Here is a 21881-nt window from a genome sequence, read left to right as displayed (position 1 = left end):
TCTTCTTTTTAAACATTGCTTCATTAGTAGAACATGTACAATTAAATATGGACACTGCTCCACTGAGAAGGTATTGGATAGGTCAAGGGCAAGGGTTGTTGTCAATAGAGCAGGGACTGTGGGGCAGGGGCCAGGGTGGAGGCTACAGAGACTCAGGTGTCTTAGACAAACCTCCTTGGGTAATCCAGAAACCTAGGCAGGGTGGCTGAAATTCTGCTACTTAAAATTATAGGCTACTGATCCAGCAGAGTTAGTGTCTCTGGATTTATCAGCCTCTAACTCGTAGTATGAGAAAGGAAGACAGGCAGGCAGGCAGGCAGGCAGGAAGGAAGGAGTGAAGGAAGGAAGGAAAGGAGGAAAGAAGGAAGGAAAGGGAGGAAAGAAGGAAGGGAGGTAAGGGAAGGGGGAAGGAGAGGGAGGGAAAGAGACAGGGAAGGAGAGAGGGAGAGAGAGGGAGAGAGAAAAGAAAGAGAGGAAAGAGAAGAAAGAGAAAGAAAAAGAAAGAAAAGAAAAGAAAAAATATTAATTTTGTAATTCAAGTTGGACTCTTTGGGGCATTCATTCTGAATGGTTGATCTTGTTTATTTCTGGTAAATTGCCAATTCATTAATTTTTGAGCTTTACAAGAGTAAGCACAGTTCAAGTTTCACCCTCTCTGTCTTTATTCTTGTTTTGACATTAGTGGAGAGCAGACTTCCATCCACAACTATCCTATGCTCACTGTTGGCACCTGCTAACCTCTAACTTGTTCCTTTGGGTTTTGTTCATGGTGCCTAGGTCATCAGTTCCTAGTAGATCACTCTGTATCCCCATTTTTTGGACCATTGGGCTCCTCTGGGTCTGCCCACTCTTTTGCATACATTCTTCTCTGGTGACACAAGAGACTTTAGGACACTCTTTGTCACATCTTTGAGGTGACAAGAGATGATTCTGCTCCCATTTTCTCAGTCAGCCAAGACTAGCCCAGCTGCCACTTCTCTATGATCACTGTTCCTTATGAAATGTGTTCTTTCTTCCAGTTTTCCTTGGGGAGTTATGCACAGATTTTCTCTTTCTCCTTTGAACTTGACTAGGTTTTAAATTAATTCTCCTCTCTCGGATACAGCACAGGGTGGGATGAAGTGCCGTTTTCTTCCTCAGAGAATGCCTGGTGCGTCCTATCTTTTCTAGGTCTGATCAATCTCTCCACCTTCGACTTCGATAAGTTTTATTTACAGTGGTACAAACTGGTTATTCATACAGTCTCTTTTCAATCTATTATTTATGACACAAACTTGATGTTCATTTTCCTTTTTAAGCTTTTTGAATTTCAGAAAAAGTAGTTCCTTTTTTTAAAGATTTATTTTATTTATTTCTCTCTCCTTCCCCTCTGTTGTCTACTCTCTCTGTCCATTTGCTGTGTGTTCTTCTGTGTCTACTTGCATTCCTGTCATGTGGCACTGGGAAACTGTGTCACATTTTTTTGTTGCATCATCTTGCTGCATCACCTCTCTGTGTGTGCAGTGCCACTTGTGGGCAGGCTGTGCTTTTTTCATGTGAGGTGGCTCTCCTTGTGTGGCACGCTGTGCATGGGGCATCCCTACATGGGGGACAACCCTGCACAGCATGGCACTCCTTGCATGTGGCAGCACTGTGCATGGGCCAGCTCACCACACCAATCAGGAGACCCTGGGTACTGAACCCTGGACCTCCTATATGGTAGGCAGACACTCTATCAGTTGAGCCACAACTGCTTCCCAAGAAAATTTAGTTCTTGAATATCAAAAGCCTTAGCTGTCAAGACCATAATATTCTGTGAGTTTAAAAGACAATTCTGGAGCTCACAGCCAAGATTTTGTCTCTTGGTTCTTGAGTACTTTTATGAATTCCCCTTGAGGCAATGGTTGCTACCTTTCAATGCAGTGAAGAGTGGTGTGGGAAAGGGAGAAGAGTAAGAAAATGTGGAGATAAACAGTAAATCTTGATGCCTGATTTCCTGTAAAATATAAAAAATGTACTGAAATTATTGGTGCTTGGTCCTTGTCCTCTGTCCAGCCCCCATTTGAGAGTGGGAGGATGCTTTAAGTTCTTACCTTCTGTGGTGGGTTAGGTTTAGGAAGGGACCATCTTAGGATCCTTTGGGAATTTCTCAGTTCAGTTTTATATAGTATATAATTTACTATCTTTATTATGGTGCTTTGTGAGAAAGAGTAGAGTGCATGAAAAACACTGTTTTTCTCTAATGGCATAATAATGAGAACCTGTACTGCACAGTATAGAATTTTTTGAATCCCCATTTTGTTATGGCAAGTTTTATGGTACCTCAATATGTGCTTTCAATTGTATCTCTACATGGATAGACACACATACTCTAGCACTGTGTATGTGTGTGCATATATATGTACATAATATATACTATAATATGCATATGTACTATATTATACATGATTTTGTAATAAGCTTTTTCGATTGGTCATATTTTTCATTAATCTTTTTTGAAGTAATTTTTAATGTTTGTTAATAACATTCCATTGTGTGCATGTAACGCAATTCATTCAGACCCTCCAAAATTTTTTCACTCAAGGAACCTTCAATCCATTGACCTTGCAAAGCTTTTACAGTCATCATCCTTGTCATGTCCTCACTTTTCTTCACCCCTTGTTATATTCCCTCATTCATCATTGTAACCACTTTCCTGTATCTACCTTCAACTCTCTTGCCTGTATTTCCTTTATTTTACTTGCCTAGCAATGCCTTGACCTTAGCTCAAACCACCTTTCTTTCTATACAATATCTAGACCTTGGATGTGACTGAAAATCCAAGCTGAATGATCTCAATTTAAATTTATGATTACAATTCTTAGCACTGCTTGGCCAACTGCCACATTTTCCTATTTTGCTCTTTTAATTATCCTCATTCATTCCCTCAACATCCAATTTCCCATCATCTAGGTCTTTCCTATAATCAAACAAACTTGCAGTAGTATCCTTTCTTGATTCCATATCTTCCTCCATCTAGAGTTGCATTTTTTTGCTCCACTTTACTGTTAAAAATCCTTGAGTAGCAGTCTATACACACTGGAGCAATTTGATATTTATGAATTTCAGAAGAGATATAGATTGTTTGTAATCTGGTAGATTCTTCTGGCATGATAACCCTTTGATTGTGTTAGATTCAGCTGAGACATCTGATTAAATTGTGCTAAGATTGGGGCTCTGATCCAACCACGTCATTAGAGTATGACTCAGTGTTGATCCCAGCCGCCTTGGGGATAAAACTGATGCTCACATGGAAGTAAACACACAGAGCAGAAGAACACAGGGGAAGAGAGATAGCTTATTAGACATGGCAGAGGCCCTGGGAAGAGCTGGCCTTGTGAAGAGAACAGAGCAGCTGAGCCTGGAAAGAAATGAGTCCCAGGGAGAGAGAGAAGCCTTATGCCAAACTTCAGCTGAGATTGGAAATAAATGCCCTCATGAAAGCCAACCCAGTTTCGGTACTTTGTATCAGCACCCCTTTGGCTGACTATTACACACACCCTGTTCCCTTCTTCATTACCTGTCTGCCTTGAATCAATTGCAGTCAAGATTCAAGATTTTGAAACCACTTTCCTATGGTTACCACTCTAGGACACAACAGCAATATCTCAACTTTGTCAAATCCAAGTACACTCTTTGAATCTCACCTTATTTGTCTGCTCAACAGCACTCTTCTTGAAACTAAAACTGCTGGCTTCCAGGACACTATACTTTTTAAATTTTCCTTCTTCCATATTGATACTTCTCAGAATCTTTTTTAGAAGATCCTCCCCACCCTTCCTTACTCCCAAAGGTACCCTAGGCTAAGCTTTAGATGTGTTCTCAATCTATGTACACTCCCCAGGTGATTTAATCCTACCCACATGCTTTAATTGTGATCATAGCTGATGACTCCCAATTCATATCTCCAGCCTAAACTTCACCCCTCCCAAATGGTACTTCCAACCCCTGCTTAAATTCCTAACAGTTATCCAAACTTAACTTGTTCTGAACAAAATTCTTCATATTCCCCTCCTCTCCTTCCCCATCCTCAATGCTTTCAGGCCAAAATTTTTGGATTTATCTTTGAATCCTCTCTTGTATCTATCCCACATTAATACTGTCAATACCATCTATTCTCTTTCTATATTACATTTTTTTGGTATTGTCTATTCCTCCCTACTTGAATGTAAGCTCTATAGAAGCCAGGGACTGTTTTTTTTTTAATTTTTAAAAATTTTTTATTTACTGTCTATCCAGAAGACTGTTGATGTGATATTTGTGCAAAAAATTTGTTGAATAAATGGCTGAACAAATCCATTGTTGAACATATAAATTACTTCCTTTCTTTCTATTATAAAAAGTTTTGTGTGGACATCTTGGCAGCTATCTCTTAGCATCCAATTTTGTTAAATGGAAATTCCTAGATATAGACAGTCCAGGTTATATGATGCACATGTTTTAAAAAAATTGATGCATGTTATCAGATTTTCCTCCAAAATCTTAGCATGAAATTATAGTGCTATTAATTGTACATGGAGTTGCTGATCTTTCTGGTTCCTCAGCAATATTGAGAATGAGCCTTCAAAATCTTTACTAATTTGTTGAAAAAAAAATAGGATCTGATTATTTTAATTTAGGTATGCACTTTGTTTTATCTTTAATTCAGAATAAAATATCCTGATTCTGTTGCTAGATTCTGGGTGGATTGGGATGATACTACTTACTAGAGAATAGAAGAAAAACTTCATTATTGCACATACAATTTATTTATTTTATTTATTTATTTTTAAAGATTTATTTTTTATTTATTTCTCTCCCCATCTCCCCCCATTGCCTTCTCTCTGTTTCCACTCGCTGTGTGTTCTTCTTTGTCCACTTGCATTCTTTGTCAGAGGCCCTGGGAATCTGTGTCTCTTTTTGTTGCATCATCTTGCTGCATCAGCTCTCCATGTGTGTGGCACCATTCCTGGGCAGGCTGCGTTTTTTTCATGCAGAGCAGCTCTCCTTGATGGGTGCATTCATTACGGGTGGGGCTCCCCTACGTGGGGACACGCCTGCATGGCATGGCACTCCTTGCACGCATCAGGATTGCATATGGGCCAACTCACTACACTGGTTAGGAGTCCCTGGGTTTGAACCCTGGACCTCTTATGTGGTAGGTGGACACTTTTATCAGTTGAGCCAAATCCACTTCCCTGCACATAATATTTAAAAATAAAATAAAAATAAAACAATTACTTATTCCAAATCAGAACTTCATTATACCAGTGCTAGAAATTGCCTCAAAATGGCCCCATATTTGCATATCTACTTCATTAGTTTTGGAGAAGCTTTGTAGGACTGGCTGATCTTTACTCACTCAATCCCTCATCCTTTCCTTATACCAACAAATTAAAAAAAAGAGGTGTATTTTGCTGTAAGAAAGTTTTATATATGGAGAGTCTAAATAGTAAAAATTTGGTTAAAGAGGGTATTTATTCTATAAAGAATTTCTGTTAAATGTCTCTTAAAAGATAAAATAAGTTTGCAAACAATATTTTGGTTGTAATAGGTATAATGAGGTGAAATTGGCCTTTGTGCTGTTTGTGGTATCTTTCCTCCCAGGATAACTGAAAACACCATGAGTTTCGTAAAGCAGATGGAAGCATTCCAAGTCACCTTTCTATGTCTTGCTGAGTAGATTTCTGTACTTTTGGCTAAGTTTGTTAACATAAACCAAGGGCCCTTTCCATATTCTAGGTCATGATGCTCCTGAGAAAATGACTTCTATCTCCAGCTCTACGATCCTTAAAACCTTGGAAGCAAACAATAATATTCCGCTTTCTTCTTTGTGCTTTGCTGCTGTCTCTAAAAGTGTGAAAAAAAAATAGCAACTTCAGCTAAAAGGTATGTGTGTATACATATATGTGATTTTAAACTTCAGGTTGGAAACACTAGAGATTTCAAGCAAATAAAATATTATAGCATTTCAATCACATTATTTGGATTGTATGGCTTCTGTTATTTGGAATATTGGAAATATATAGTAATTGTCACCTTGTTTGTCTAAAAGCACTCTCACATTTTCCTACTTATATTTGATAAAAGAATATTTTTTTATTAGACTAACTTGGAACAGAATTTGTTGATATATTTTCAAATTAATAGGTCTTGAAAGAAAGAACAGGTCATGTAGCTCTCATTTACCTTTTTTTGGCTTGTCCATGGATTTTCATAGACTGCAATGGAAATTCTGTGAACAAGGATTATCTCTTCAGGCTGAGGTATAAACACTAGAGCTTACCATAATAACTTGGATCTCACACCATCCTATGAGCTCGGGTTATTTCCTCGAGACACTTGAGTGGATGGATCAGTTGCCAAGCAACTTGCATTCTTATGGGGCCCTGCTTGGGAAACAAAAGGGTGCCAGGTGGTAATGCATAGAGGGAAAATGACAGAGACACAGAAAAATAAAATTTCTATTTGAAAGCTGTAGTGCATCACTATTTAGAAATTTGGAATATGATTTCCCTTAATAATTCATTTCACCAGTTATTGACCTATGATTATTTTTCCAATATCTATGGTTCTTTATTCCTCCAACACCTATACATTCATCCTTCTATCCATCCATCCAGTTTACAAACTTACTTTGAAGTTAGAAATTACAAGTAGCAATCAAGAACTATGTGTCTCTTACATTAACTACTTTGCCATGAATATTGCTCCTAATTTCTTATCCATTCACATAATTTCCTCTGTTCATTTTTCTATGTCTTATACATTTTTACTTTCCCCTTCCATCTGTCTTTGCTTTCTCTTTCTTTTTCTCTAAGGACTGATTTTACATATGGGGCCATTGCTTCACTGCTACCTGGTGCTTTGATACTCAACCAGGTGGAAATATAGATTCCTATAGAGGATTGTCTGGCCGGGTCTCATGTCCTCACAGTCTGAGAGACATCTCACCTAAACACTTACATGCTGAAACTTAACATTCTGATATCCAAGTGGAAAACAATGGTCATGATGCAAAATATCAGGAGTTATTGATACACAATCATACATGAAATCAGCTTCATATATTTTAAAGCATAAGACACAGTCCTATTTGTTCAACTACATTAAAAAATAACAAAGTTTTCCTCATTTAAAAAAGTAAAACTAAAGAAGAAGTATGTGTTCCTTCCCTTCAAGAGATCTACCAGCATCCTATCAGATTATGTTCCTTAGGCATTACGTTTTTTAACAGGCTACCCCTGGGATGATGTAATAATAGGAACCCAGTTCTCAACAATTTCAGAAAATAAGTACAGTTTAGTTAAGGGCATGTGCTAGGCATATTTTGATAGATTTTAAAACTTAATCCTCAAAAAATAATTGTATGGGGAGTATTATAATCCATATTTAAAGATCTGAAGCTAAAGTTTGGAGAGGTTAAGTAACCTTCACAGGAACAATGAACTCCTAAATTCCAGGACTGAAGCTGCTAATATATTTAATTCTACTAAGCTACACGACTGAGGATCTATTTTCTCTAGAAATGCAAGAAAACCCATCAAAGAAGTATAACGGGATGATACAGTGTGGGTGCTTTTTTGCTTGGCCATTTCTTCTAAGGAGAGTGTGTGTGGGGGATGGGGCTTCTCAGAAGTTGTTGGGGAAGTAGGAAGAGAATAGGGAATGCTTGGATTACCAGATCCCACTTCATTTCTCCTTGGTGTTAGGCCATCCATTTAAACTGATCTTAGTTTTCCCCACTTAACTTATCCTCTGCACCAATTTTTGCGTGTGTCCTTTTTACTCTTTTCTACTTTTACCACCCTCTAGTCTTGTCTGTCTGTTTAACCAGAACCCCTTGGATCCTTTTATCTTTGTTTGGGCACCCCTAATCTCTGACCTACATGTATTTTTGCTGCCAAAAGGCAACAAAACTCTTCAGAGGACCATCTGGAGCTTTCACTCCAAGAGAGCCAGCAGTGCCTGAAAATTAACATTGGCTCACTTAATCATGCACCCAGTGACTGCTAAACAATGATTGGCTGGTTAGGAGAATGAAAGACCAGCTCCCTCTGGACAACTCACTCTTAGCTACAGTTGTACACGTTAAAGCTCTCCTGCCAGATCAGTCCAAGGTTTGGATTGTATCTGAAATCACATTTTTCCTGGCTCTTCCTTTTCTCTGTTATCAGTTTCTCTTAATCTCTTTCCAGTTTCTCCTGAGAGCACTTTCCTAATAGATCATATGCACATGATTTTTTGGTCTCAGGGTCAGTTTTGGGAGAATATCCATATTTTCAAGGCCTATTGGATACAGGGTCTGAGATGATACTATTGCTAGGTGACCCAGAACACTATTATGGCTTCTCTTTTAGAGTGAGAGAGAATGGATGCCAGCTGATAAATGATATTCTGCCCCAGACCATCTCAAAGTGGGTCCTTTGGATCTGTGAACTCATTTGGTAGTCATTTTCCCATTCCCTACTGAATAATCAGGGTGGACATATTTGGCATCTGGCAGAATACTCACCTTGGTTCCCTAACCTATAGAATAAGAGTTAGGTAGTAGGAAAGACCAAATGGAAGCAACCCAGGTCAAGTAAATAACAATCCTGTCCCCAATCCTTGAGTGGAGTGGCAGAGATTAGCATCATCCTTAAAGACTTAAAGCAAACACAGGTAGTGGTCCCTTTATATCCTTATTTAATGCATCAGTCTGATTCAGATAAATCAGAAATCAGATAAGTCATGGCAGGCAATCGTGGACTGCCAGAAACTTGACCAAATAGTTACTATAATTTCAACTGCTGTCCTGGATATTGTATCCTTTTTTTTTTTTTAAAGATGTATTTATTTATTTGTTTCTCTCTCCCCCCCCCCCACCCCGGTTGTCTGTTCTCTGTGTCTATTTGCTGTGTCTTCTTTGTCTGCTGTTGTTGTCAGCGGCATGGGAATCTGTGTTTCTTTTTGTTGCATCACCTTGTGTGTCAGCTCTCCGTGTGTGTGGCACAATTCCTGGGCAGGCTGCACTTTCTTTCGCGCTGGGCGGCTCTCCTTACACGGCGCACTCCTTGCGCGTGGGGCTCCCCTATGTGGGGGACACCCCTGCATGGCATGGCATTCCTTGCACGCATCAGCACGGCGCATGGGCCAGCTGCACAGCGGACCTCCCATGTGGTAGACGGACGCCATAACCGCTGGGCCAAGTCCACTTCCCACTTTTTTTTTTAATATATATTTTAAATTTATTTTTAAAAGATACATAGATTACACAAAGTGTTACATTATGGACATTGTATCTTAATGGAATATATTAACACTGCTTCTCATTTGTAATATGTGGCTTATGAATTGCTCAATGTGGTGTTTTCAAAATATTCATCATAAATGAAGTTCAGAAGCTGTTTCACTGGGATGGACAACAGTATACTTTCAAGGTCTTGCCCCAGGCCTAAATTAAGTCCCCTTCTCTTGTCACAATGCATTCTGAAGGGAATTTGATCAGCTGGGCATTCTACAAAGTATCACTTTGGCTCAATATATCAATGACCTCATGTTAGTCCTAAATGAACAAGAAATGGCAAGTACTTTGGATGCTGATAAGACACATGTACTACAAAAACTGGAAGATAAACTCTATAAAGATTTAGGTAACTGCCACATCAGTGAAGCTTTTAGGGCTCCAGTAGCAGGGAACTAGGACATGCCTTCTAAATTTAAGATTTCCTACCACTTAAGAAATAGGCACAACATTTGTTAGGCCTCTTTGTGTTTCAGAAGCAGCATATACCACACTTGATAATACAGCCCTGATCCATTTATTGGGTGATGTAGAAGGCTTTCAATTTTGAGTGGGACACAAAAGAAGAAAGAGCTGTGTAGCTGGTCCAGGCTATAGTACAAGGTACACTGTTCCTTTGATCTTTTGACCCAAAGTATCTCATTGTTCTAGGGGTATCTGTGATGAAGACACTTCATGGACTTTCTGACAAGATCTCAGAGAATTACAGTTTCTGGAGTATGCCATCTGTAACAGAGTACTCTGTGTCATTTGCAAAGCAGCTCCTGATAAACTACTAGGCCTTGGAAGGTACTGAGCATTTGACCATGAGCCATCAAATGATGATGTGACTAGAGCTGCCCCTCATAAGCTGGATGTTTTCAGATCAACTAAGCCATAAGTTTGGACAGGCCCAGCAGTAGCCCATCATATAATGGAAGTGGTACATCCATAAAAGCATAAGTAAAACCAGAAGACACATGAAATTATAACAATAGGTAGATCAGACCTTCATGTCACCTCCTCCTCTGGCACGATTTCGCACTTAACAGCTTTGTCACTAGCTAATGAAGGGTATATAAATCCTGAGTTTGGTTCACTGATGGGTTGGCTCAGTATGTTTGTGTACTGCAGCCCCATTCATGAGTGGCTAAGAAATACAGTGGCCTCTTCCTGTAGGCAAAGCATTAGGCAGTGTACCTGGTTATCTACTCTATGTGGAAAGAGAAGCAGCCCAATATAATATATGCAAATTACTGAAGAGTGAAGATGGTTTGGCTGGTTAGTCTGGGGTTTGGAAAGAGCAAGATTGGAAAATTGAAGACAAGGAGGTCAGGTTATAGACAGTAGAATGGACCTATGGGAGTGGGCACAAAGTGTGGGGATTTTCGTATTGCATGATAATGTCCACCAGTCACCTGCCAGTGCTGGAGTGACAACAGATCGGCAGTATGGCTTATTCAGCAGATGCGAGCCATCCAGTTTCCTTGGGTATCCCAGTGTTTGCACAATGTGCCCAAGAACATAGTAGCCATTGTGTCTGAGATGAAAGGTGTATGTTCTTTCTTACCAAGGCTGATCCAGCTCTGTAACTTGTCCATAGGAGAGACCAATCCTAAACCCTCAATATGATACTTTCTTTCAAGGAAACCAACTGACCACTAAGTAGCAAGTTACTTACATTGGACCTTTCTATCATAGACAAGGCAGTGGCTTATCAGGACCAAGATTTACTTGTATTTCCAGGTATGGATGTGTCTCTTCTCCCAGAACTTCTTCAGCTCACGTAGTATCACAGAGTGTTTGATTTATTGACATAAGGTTCTGCATAACATGCCCTTGAACTAAAGGACCTATCTTATACCAAAGAAAATGCAGCTTGGACATGTGACCTCCATCTAACACATATCACTCATCTATCACCCAGAAGCTTCTGGCCTGATAGAGCATTGGAATGGCCTTTTGTAGGCATAGCTAAGGCATCAGCTTAGAAATGACAGACTTTGGGTCTAGGACACTGTCCTTTAGGATGTGGTCTATACTTTATACATATAATATGGATAGAGAGTAATATATTTGAAACTCAGTAATATATTTGCTCTCATGCCCAACTTTATTCATAAATACATAAGCATAGCAACCAGGATTGAGAAGGACGTAATCACCAGAGGCTCAGGACCTCCAGGATTGAATATCTGGCTTACCTCACCAGGGAAGCCACTAGGACCAGCAGAATCCCTAGCAGAAGGTGAGGTGTATTCATAATTAGTGGTAGAGAAAGGAGAGAATGAATACTATTTTTTGGCAGCGGGGAGTTGCGCCACTGGCATGGATGTTGGTTTCGCTTTCTCCGCCGCCGTCACTGTGGTGGCTGCTGGAAGCCTTCCTCTCACCGCCTTCGCGAGCCGCGGGCTGTCGACACACCTCACCAGAGTGCACCGGGGACTGCTGGCCGGGGCTGCTAGTCAGCGAAGGGGGACTGTGCTACAAACTCATGCAAGCCACTGGCCAGGAGAAGCAGACAGCTTTATTGGCAGAAGCCGGGGAGGCAGGGCGCGCGGGCTTATGCGCTATCTGCGAGCGAGTCCGGGGAGGGGGCAGTGGATGGGAGTTATATAGGGTGAACGCGGAAACATTATCTGATTGGTTGGGACAGCAATATGTCTATATATGGTAACTATAGATTTACTAGACAAAATGGCGGAAGAAGATGAAATGGCGGCGCGGCACATGTGCACTGTCCTCGCCCTGTGACTCAGCGCTTTGAAGACCATCCCTGAGTTTACTCAAGGGCATGTGGGGGCCTGAGTTTACTCATAGTCCCGTGTCTTGTAGCGCAAGTCTCATGGCTTGGATGACTGCACTGTTGGGCCTTCCCTCAACTTATGGCCATGTTTCCAACTGCAGCAGTGGAGGTTATAGCACCTCTTTTCACCCATTTCTCTGTAAGTTTTTTTTTTCCACCAGAAATTGTGGTCAACAACCACCTTGATATATAAGCCATGACAGATTGGAGTGAATTGAATGTGAGATGTATTAATAAATGGGTTGGGGAGGGGTTGGGTGGAGTTCCAGGGGTGGACTGAATGGACACTATTAGTGTTTCACCCAGATGTCCTTGATCCTTCTTCCATTTTTGTATACTCCTAACCTGGTCTCTGAATGCTTGTGTTTCTAAAAGCCTGTGCCTGAGACATTCTTTAGAGGCCTGCCCTCAGGTTACTGGAGTTTTGTTCTCAGACAGAGAGAGCTAAAAGAGCTTCATGTTGGATGTTAGCCAGTGAGTTACTGGTGAAGAATAATGAAGCTTCAGCTTCCCATTTTTATTTGGGATAAACCTTGGGACAAAATTTATTCTCCAGAGTTTTCTTGTAGGATAAGGGTGAGAATGGGACTTTGTGTGCAATTACACCTTGGTTTGGCTTCTTCTCCTTTCTTTGGCTTCCATCATTGCCTTATTGATTTCTCCTGAGATACTTTCTTAAGTTACCTGCATACAAATAATCATCTTAAGGTTCACTTCTGGGGAGCCCAACCTAGGACACCTATCTTTTCCATTTCTGATTCAATGTACCTTTTTATTTTTTAACGATTTATTTTTATTTATTTTTCACTCCCCACCCCTGTTGTTTTTGCACTTGCTCTCTGCATCCATTTGTTGTGTGGTTTCTGTGTCTGCTTATCTTCTTTTTAGGTGGCACTGGGAACTGAACCTGGGAACTCCCATGTGGGAGACAGGCGCTCAATTGCTTGAGCCACATCAACTCCCTGCTTTGTACTGTCACACTGTCTTTCCTCCTTGTGTATCCTTGTTGCATCAACTCACCATGCCTGCCTGCCATGCTGACTCACTGTCTTGCTTGTCTTCACCAAGAGGCACTGAGAACCGAACCCAGGACCTCCCATGTGGTAGCGGAAGTTTGATCACTTGAGCCACATCTGCTTCCCCAATGATATCTTGATGAATGCATCTGTGGTGGTTTGAAGCTCTATGTACACCAGAAAAATATGTTCTTAAATTTAAACCATTCCTGTGGGTGTAAATCCATTGTAAGTAGGACTGTTTGTTTGGTGAGTTTACTTCAGTGAATGTGTGGCCCATCCCAATAAGGATAGGCTTTTTTCTTTTTTTAAAATTAAATGGAAATGTTTTATTTTGAAAGAAACTTTAGATTACATAAATATCACATTCAAAGTATGGGAGGATTCCCATTTACCCAACCCTCTCCCCTTCCCACACCCTCCCCCATTAACAACATCTTTCATTAGTGTGGTACATTTGTTAGAATAGATGAACACATATTGAAGCATTGCTACTAACAATGATCTGTAGTTTACACTAGTTTACATTTTGTACCACACAATAATATGAATTTTGACAAAATGAATAATGGTCTATATCCACTATTGCAGTGTCTTGCAGGACAATTCCAATGTCCCCAAAACGCCCCATGTTGCATTTATTCTTCCCTCTCCCTCCCTTTAGAACCTCTGGTGGCCATTGCCTTTATGTCAATGTTTACAGGTTCTTCCATTGCTAGAGTAATAATGCCTACTTAAATCTGTGGTTGCCTTCCCCCCTTATGTGTGTTCATTCCTCAGTCTTGAGGAATTGGGGATGGTGATGCCCACTCTGTTTCTGATGGAGGGGGGGCTTAGGTCCCATAGGGCAGATGGATAGAACTGTCTTGCTTGCAGTTGTAGATACTCTCTGATTTTTGGGATGGATGTTGTCCATTACCATCCTTTTGTTAGTTGTCCTGGGTGAGTCTGATGAACTGGAGAACAAATGTTGCAACTTTTCTGAAATACAGGACTCAAGTGGCACATGAATAGATTGAAGATTTAAGTCTCTGGGACATATATTTAACAAGTATAGTGCTAATTATAGGTTCAGATAAAAGGGACAGAAGAGCCATGTGTAGGGAAACTATAAACGAGTCTAACTCTGTTACACTGGGGAACATATATTCCAAGGTACGGCCAGCTGACAGGGTGCCAAATTTCAGACTAGTTCTTAATCCTATTACTGAAGTCTTTTATAAGCAGAATGAAATTTGGAGAGGGAGAAAGCCCAGGAAGTAAGAAGTTGAAATCTAATGGAAACTGGAAGAGAAGGGAGAGACCAGGAGGCACCACCACGGGCCTTGCCATGTGACAAGCTACAGACCAAAGATGATCAGCAGCTAGACCCCATGTGGTCTTCCAGAAGAAAGCACCTTGAGGATGACTTGACTTGGACTTTCTTTTATCCTCAAAACTGTGAGCAAATAAATTCCCATTGTTTATCCTGACCCATGTCATGGTATTTGCTTGAGCAGCTAGGGAACTAAAGTAGCATCTCTTTCGTAAGTAAATCAGACATGTTACAAAGATACAATTAATTCTAAATGAAGCAACATTGGTGTATGTAAAAAAGTTAGAGGAAATGATTTTGCACATGTATATAAATGCTCATGATAAGAAAACATGGCTTTCTTAAACAGGTCTTATTTAAATGCAAATTAGGTGGCCTTAGACAACCGTGAGGTCACCAAAGTTTATCATTGTGTCATTCTTTGTATAAACCCTTTTCCTTAATATGAGCCTGAAGCAGAAATTGGTCATTTTTTTGGATACAACAGATCATTTGGTCCAGGTTTTCACTCCTCAGAAAGGATTCTTTACTCCCTTGGGTTGGACACACGTGAGTTCATGTTGCGGTGGATACTTAAGGGGCTGCCTTGCCAAAGCCTAATTCTTGGGCAAAGGAACCTACATCCACTGTCTCCTGCATGCTCTTAGGACAGTGCATCACAGAATCATAAGAGGATAATTCTTGTTGTACTTTTAGCATACACATACTTGTGTGCCTCCACTCCAAATCTGTTGAATCATATTTTATATGTTTATGTTGAGGAGTTTAGATGAAAATAATGCTAACTTGTTAACAAAATTATTTTTTTCCAACTTTTTATTATGAAAAATTTCAAGCATACAGAAAAGTTAAAAAAAGACAGTACAACAACCCACATATACGCCTTCTCCCATATACCTAATCTACATGATGTTAAAAGAAAACCTGATGATGGTCAGTCACTCTCGTGGAACCTGCATTCTGTCAACTTCCTTTTGGGCTGGGTTGGGGATGGGGAGCTTCCTGGCAGCCTTCTGCTCAGGAGGGTCTTTTGGGTTGAACTGGGAGGTAGCACCCTGAAATGATTTCCTTTTAGCCTCATAGATATTTCTCTGAAAGGGTCATGGAAAGATCGTTGGGTCACAACTGGCAATTTTTTTTTTAAAGATTTTATTTTTTATTTATTTCTCTCCCCCCCATTGTCTGCTCTCTGTGTTCATTTGCTGTGTGTTCTTCTTTGTCCGCTTCTGTTGTAGTCAGCAGCATGGGAATCTGTGTTTCTTTTTGTTGCATCATCTTGTGCCAGCTCTCTGTGCGTGCGGCACCATTCCTGGGCAGGCTGCACTTTCTTTCGCACTGGGTGGGTTTCCTTATGGGGCACACTCCTTGCGCGTGGGGCTCCCCTACGCGGGGACACCCCTGCGTGGCATGGCACTCCTTGCGCGCATCAGCACTGCACTTGGACCAGCTCCACATGGGTCAAGGAGGCCTGGGGTTTGAACCACAGACCTCCCATGTGATAGGCAGATACCCTATCCACTGGGCCAAGTCCGCCTCCCACAACTGGCAATTGAACAAGAAACAATTGCCCCTTATTTAACATTTGAAGAGTACGCATTACTTAAAATAGGTACTTGAAAACAGGTACTTGAACACACATTTTGGATTGTAAATCCATTTTTAAAACTGCGAAGAGTGAAGAAACTAACCTTGGTTTGTTATAAAAAGGAACTGAAGACATTCAAAGTTTCCAGAAATTTTACAGAGTTATGGCGTGCTTTAGACTTATTCCCTGTGAGTGGTTCTATTCTTTTCTGGGTCATAGAGCCCTTTAAAAATCCAATGAAAGTACTACATCTTCTCACTAGTAAATTGTGTAAGAACCCCACATAGTGTGTTTTGCATATAAACTCAGGGTGGATACTGAGGGAAACCCCTAAGGAACCCCCCATGTTAAAAACTCTTTTTTATATCTTCCTATGATAAGGGAAGGCCCTGGTTCTCTGTCAACAGATAGAATTAGTTAACAATGTACAATCAAGCTTTGGACTAATACGTAGTTCTTCCCTCAAATTATTATATTCAATCTTTCAGAAGATGAATGATTGAAAATGTGCAGAAATATTTCATTGACTTCCTAAGTAGTCATCAAGAACCATAAACAATGCCACTAGGATTACCACCAGTGGCATGCATCCACTTATTAGCTTCAGAACTGTTATCTTAGAATGCAACTCTTCTCATTTTAAATGGCATGTCAGGTAAGCAGTTCTTTATCACCCAGTCTCTGACCATGTTTCATACTATTCTCTATTATAGTGGCCTCTTAATTTTCTTTTAGCATGTTTTTTACTGTAACTATTGTATCATTTATTAATTTATTTGTATTTACTATCTCCTCATAGAATTTAAACTCAATTAGGTCAAAGACCTTGTTTACCTTGTATTCCTAATGTATTATAGAGGACCTCACACGAGTTAAGGGCTAAGAAACACTTGAACAAATGAATGAATCATGAATTTGCAGAGTTTATGGTAAGACTCAAGCTTAGACATTTTTCTTGTAAGAGTATTTGGGAAAGATATCTGTTTGTAATAAATCCTTTTCTTGTGATGAAGATGAAGACAATTGTGAGGATGAAGATGAGAGCATCAGCTGTTTTTGCAGCTGCTCTGTGGGGTAAACTGAAGTGGACTGATCAAAAAAAATATGAAGACTCGCTGAAGCACAGCTTTAAACAATATCCTTTAGCCTCTGACTGCTAGGAAGACAAGCCACAGATAATCGGGTCTATGTGCCAGAATCAAAAGTGAACTGGCAAACTATGAGCAAAGTCAGCACTTGAGGTGAAGTCATTGATAGCAACAGGTAGCGAACAGTGGTCACAGTTGCCCCTGAGAGGATGGCCTGCTATGTTCATAGTGCGCAAAAGCCTGCCCTCTTTTCACAGACTTCCAACTAGTCTTTGAGATTAGTCTTGGAAACAACCCTGGAAATACTGTTATCTTCCAAGAGAAAGACCATGATGTCATGCCCACTCATTTCTAGATATTTTCACTTTCAGCCCTAGTTTATCTAGAAAGCCATAAAGAGACATTTATTGAAATTATTAATATAATTTTTCCAGACTTTACATTGTTTTTATGTAAGTTGAAAATGCATAACATAAAAACAAGAAAGTTTTTTTCCATGACCTGTGGTACATGATAAGTCACAGTTTATTATTTGCTGGAATTTTTTAATCTTAAGTATTAGGAAACATGCATGCTTCTTGCTATTTACAATTTAAAAGAGAACAAAACCTCAAATTAAAAAAAAATTAGACACATGCCTGTAAATTCCATTCTACAATTCAGTGTGACATTTCTGAAACCAAATAATCACCAATACCCATATGTACACACATACACAAAGAAAAGAAAGGAAGAGAAAAAAACCCAAAAAGTTGGCTTAGAACTCTTTGTTTCAGTTTATTCTGACTTGGTCTTTCCCTTGGCCCAAATCTAGAACTGAAAAGTGGTGACTGATTTTATCAGAGGCTAATCTTGTGGCTTTTATTTCCTGCTTCAACCGGGACCAAGATATCAAATGATTTTGTTTGGAAGGACTTGTTTTTCAGTGGTTCCCAGTTCTGTGTCTCAATCTCAGAGGTTGGAGGGATTTGGGCAAACTCCAGATAAACAACTTTGCTGTGGAGAACCTCAGATCATGAGGTCCCCCTTGCAACATAGTTATTTCCATGCATTAGGTGGCAAGTGCTCAAAATAATCTTGTCTGAGATACAGCCATTTCTGTGGCATTTTCATAACTTACTTCATACAGTAATTAACCCCAGAATTGTAGTACACTAGAAACTACTGAGCCGTGGGCAAAGATTAAATTAGGTGTGAAGGTAAGCTGTGCTGATCTGCATTGTGTAGTTAAAAACAAAAAGTAGGCACAGAGAAAGGACTTATTCTGCCTTTTCTTCACCCACTGCATTTTCATTTCCCCTTCCTCTACCCCAGGGGCATAATAATGGACTATAACATACTGCATTCAACATAGTTTTAAAAATCCATGCAGAGTACAAAATTGTGGTAGGAATTTGGGTTTTGTTTTTCTTTCGGGTTTAATATGACTTTCTAGGTTCAGCATACTTTATAATATATCCCTTAAACCACAGGATCATGAGGGCAAATTCCCTCAGGCGAAAGTGGTTCTGCAAGTTGATTAGCACCATTTGCCTGCTTCCTACCTCTCTTCTACTCAGATATTAATTGTTCAGACAGATGAGCTTGTGCTCAGCTCTCCAGGTCCTTTACTCCATTTTAATGTGAGCCAGTGATGCAGTCTCCAGCTTGGCCTGTCAGAACTTGATAGCTCTGTAAACATTAAAATCCTGTTGCCATAACACCAGGAAAAATAATATGGGATCCTGCATATAAATATAGTGGAGGCCTTGGGGAAAGGGAGCATTTCTAAATGACTTGAAGCTCTGTCATGGCATCATCGCTTATAAATAAATGTCAAGGTAGTCACTGAATGCAGACTGGACTTTTGCCTGCTTATGGAGCTCAGCCTTCTGGACAATAGTTATGCTAAGGGATTATCTTTTAACATAGCGCAGTTATCTCCTTTGTTTGTTTTCTTTTTCCATTATTCACGTAAGCCAAGGGAAATGAAAAGCATCTCATTGCAGGCAAAAGGGCCTGTGAATGATTAACTCTGGCTCTTTTCATGATTGGGACTTTACTTAGCAACTCCTTGGTTTACAACTAGAAAAAGGCTCAAGGCAGCAACAGCAGTTTGAGGGTCTGAGACCAACATTCTCCAATGAAGGTGAGAGGAACAGACTAAGATTAAGCATTGTTTTTATGGGTAGAATTCTCTGGTAGCTGGTTCATTTAACTTTGCCCTGGTTTTACTGCACTTTTGTTAGTGAAGACGTGTTTTGCTGACCTTTAATTTCGCAATGACTCCTGATTTTTTGATGATTCCTTGAGAATCCAAGGGAAATTTGGCTGTGATCATGGTTTACTCTGGTTTATACCACCACATTTTATATTTCTTCCCAATACTATCCAAAACAGGGCTAATGCTGGTTAAAGTTTATATTAAAAAAAAAGGATATGACGAATGGCTTTGTAATGGTCTGACATTTTAATTTGCAATTCAACTCAACTTTTGTTGGTAAGTTTTGGCACATTAGTAATATATATAAACACAAAGTGTCGTATGAAAGAAAGAAGAAAATGATGTGATTTATATGGTTCCAGTGAATAGGACATGAGTATGTAAAGGATACACATTGTCCAAGTATGAAGGATGAAATCAAGACAAACTCATTATCATTTTACGGACACTGTGTTCTTAAACATTTATATAACAAGGCCCATTTTCATGGAAAACAAGACCAGAGTTAAAAGAGTCAGAAAAGAAAATGAAGTGTAAGCTAAGGACAGAAGAAACATTTGAGAATTTAGGAAAATGCAGTATAGTTAAAATAGAGCCAAAATATTTAGGACACTTAAATTTAGACTGCAAGTCAATCCAGATGTTTATTTATTGACGTTAATAATGTTTCCAGTCCTGTTATAGAATACCAAATCCCGAGGGTCCCACTTCTAAGTTGAAAGACAAATGCATGGTCTTTATTCTTTTCCAGCTCTGTTTTAATTTTAAGGGCTTTTCTATAGCCACGATTTTCCTGTAGATGTGTTTGCAAAACCTTGAGCACCTTCTGATGCCTAGCAGCAAGTCTAAGGGAAACACTGGTCTAGCAAAGCCTTCCTCTTTCTTCATTTCTTTTCTTGCTTCCATGGTAATAAAGAAACTTGGCATAAGACTATAATCTGTTCCTGCCTGTTTTTCATCTGAAGTCATAAACCTCTGCCATCCCACCCAAGACTAGAATTTCAGCTGGCATGAAACAGCTGTCCGCTTACAGGTTTATTCCGGTAGTAACCAAAGACAAAACTATTTCAATTGACAGCCTAAGGCTGTGTTCCAAACCCTCACAATCTCTGGGTCATCCCCAAGAGAAAACCATTGAGGAAAAGGTACAAGTTACACACTTCTTATCATTTTTGACACACTGTGTATTTATGAAGTGGAGAACATTTTGCCCTTCTCATGGCTCTGGGTTTAATGCCAGGGAGGAAAGGAGGAATCACAAGTGCAGAAGCACATAGGACTCAGGCACACGCTCAATGAGTGAAGAAGTTGTGGTAGATTTGAGAGGGGGGTTTCCTGTCCAAGGGAATCTGCTATTCAACTTTACTTATTATTACCATATGGGAATGTGGAGTCCAATGTTGCCAGATTTTCTGATTTGTCAATAGATGTTCTCCATCCTGAATTATCCATAGTTTTAAATGTTGGCAATTAATTTGAATTAAAATCAAAACATGATGAAGGCCAAACAAAACATGGCTGTGAGTTGAAAGTTGTAGGCCGCTAGGATTCAGTCCTTAAGCTTGACATTTGATTCACTATGGGTAGACTTGACATTTCTCTGCTTATTAGGTTTGAAAACTATCATGTGGCCCAATTTATTTACACATTTCACTTTTTGTTCTGGTTCGTATTGCATAAAGAAACCACATGTTTTGGAGTCAGGAAAATCTGGATTTTACTAGTTCTAGATTTTACCAAATTCTCTCCCAAGCTGAGGGGACTCTTCAAGTCCCTCTTATGACTTGTGAAAATTAAAACCTATCTTACGGGGTGTTTGGAGTATTAAATAAATGAATCTATGCAAAGTGCTTATCCTGGCCCTGAGGTGCTCATTGCTTGGTATTAACAATCTGGTCATTACCACAGAAGATCGACTTCAGAAGGCGTAAGGACTTCCTCTACATGTCTAATATGCTTTAAAATGCACAGAAATTACCTAGCACCATCTCTACAACCTTAAAGAATTTTAGAATTTTGGACCTAGAAGAGACCCTGAGGAAACAAAACCTTCAACAGCTAAAAAATAATAGAAACATCAGTTTTATCTTAGACATTGATATTTGGAGCCATGACAAATAAATGCTTTCATTTAAATGACATGTTACGAACATGACTTATTAGGAAAATAAAACCAAAGCCCATATCTAGATGCATGTTATACAGTAAGAGATTACAGGCTTTTTCCTATCAATTTCTGGAGGATTATTTACTTTTCAACTGAATGGATGTTTATCACCTAGAACAATTCATTCTTTTGTGTTCAGGAAGGTCTGCTGCTAGGGAAGATTTCTTCTTTTTTTCTGGTTCCATGATCCATGGGAGATGCAGGCAAAGGCTCATTCAACCAAGTGAGCTGCACAAAATTGAGTTTGAGAAGGCAGTCCATGTCTCTTCCTTCAGCATTTGAAGGAATGAAATTGCTTCCTTCTTCCCTTTTCCTGTAACATCTGTAAATAATAACAGGAAAAAAAATCAGAATATGTCTGACAAAGAGTCCAGTGGTAAAAACAAAACAAAACACAGTAATCATGTAATACAGTTCAATGTCCTGGTGTCTTTCTTAT

General features: G+C 39.6%; 1 protein-coding gene across 1 annotated transcript in view; it reads left to right on the top strand.

Moving 5' to 3' along the window:
* The first annotated feature begins 5739 nt into the window (after positions 1 to 5739).
* Positions 5740 to 21881, top strand: part of LOC131277892 (endogenous retrovirus group K member 6 Gag polyprotein-like) — a 422186-nt gene continuing 406044 nt past the window's right edge. Inside the window, exon 1 of the mRNA XM_058292986.1 lies at positions 5740 to 5886. The gene's annotated coding sequence lies outside the window, so the exon portion shown is untranslated. The remainder of the gene's footprint in view (positions 5887 to 21881) is intronic.

Source organism: Dasypus novemcinctus, chromosome 1 (genome assembly GCF_030445035.2).
Source record: "Dasypus novemcinctus isolate mDasNov1 chromosome 1, mDasNov1.1.hap2, whole genome shotgun sequence".
Classification (NCBI taxonomy): Eukaryota; Metazoa; Chordata; class Mammalia; order Cingulata; family Dasypodidae; genus Dasypus; species Dasypus novemcinctus.
The sequence above is the reverse complement of the archived record's forward strand: the minus strand, read 5'-3'. Positions and strand labels throughout refer to the sequence as shown.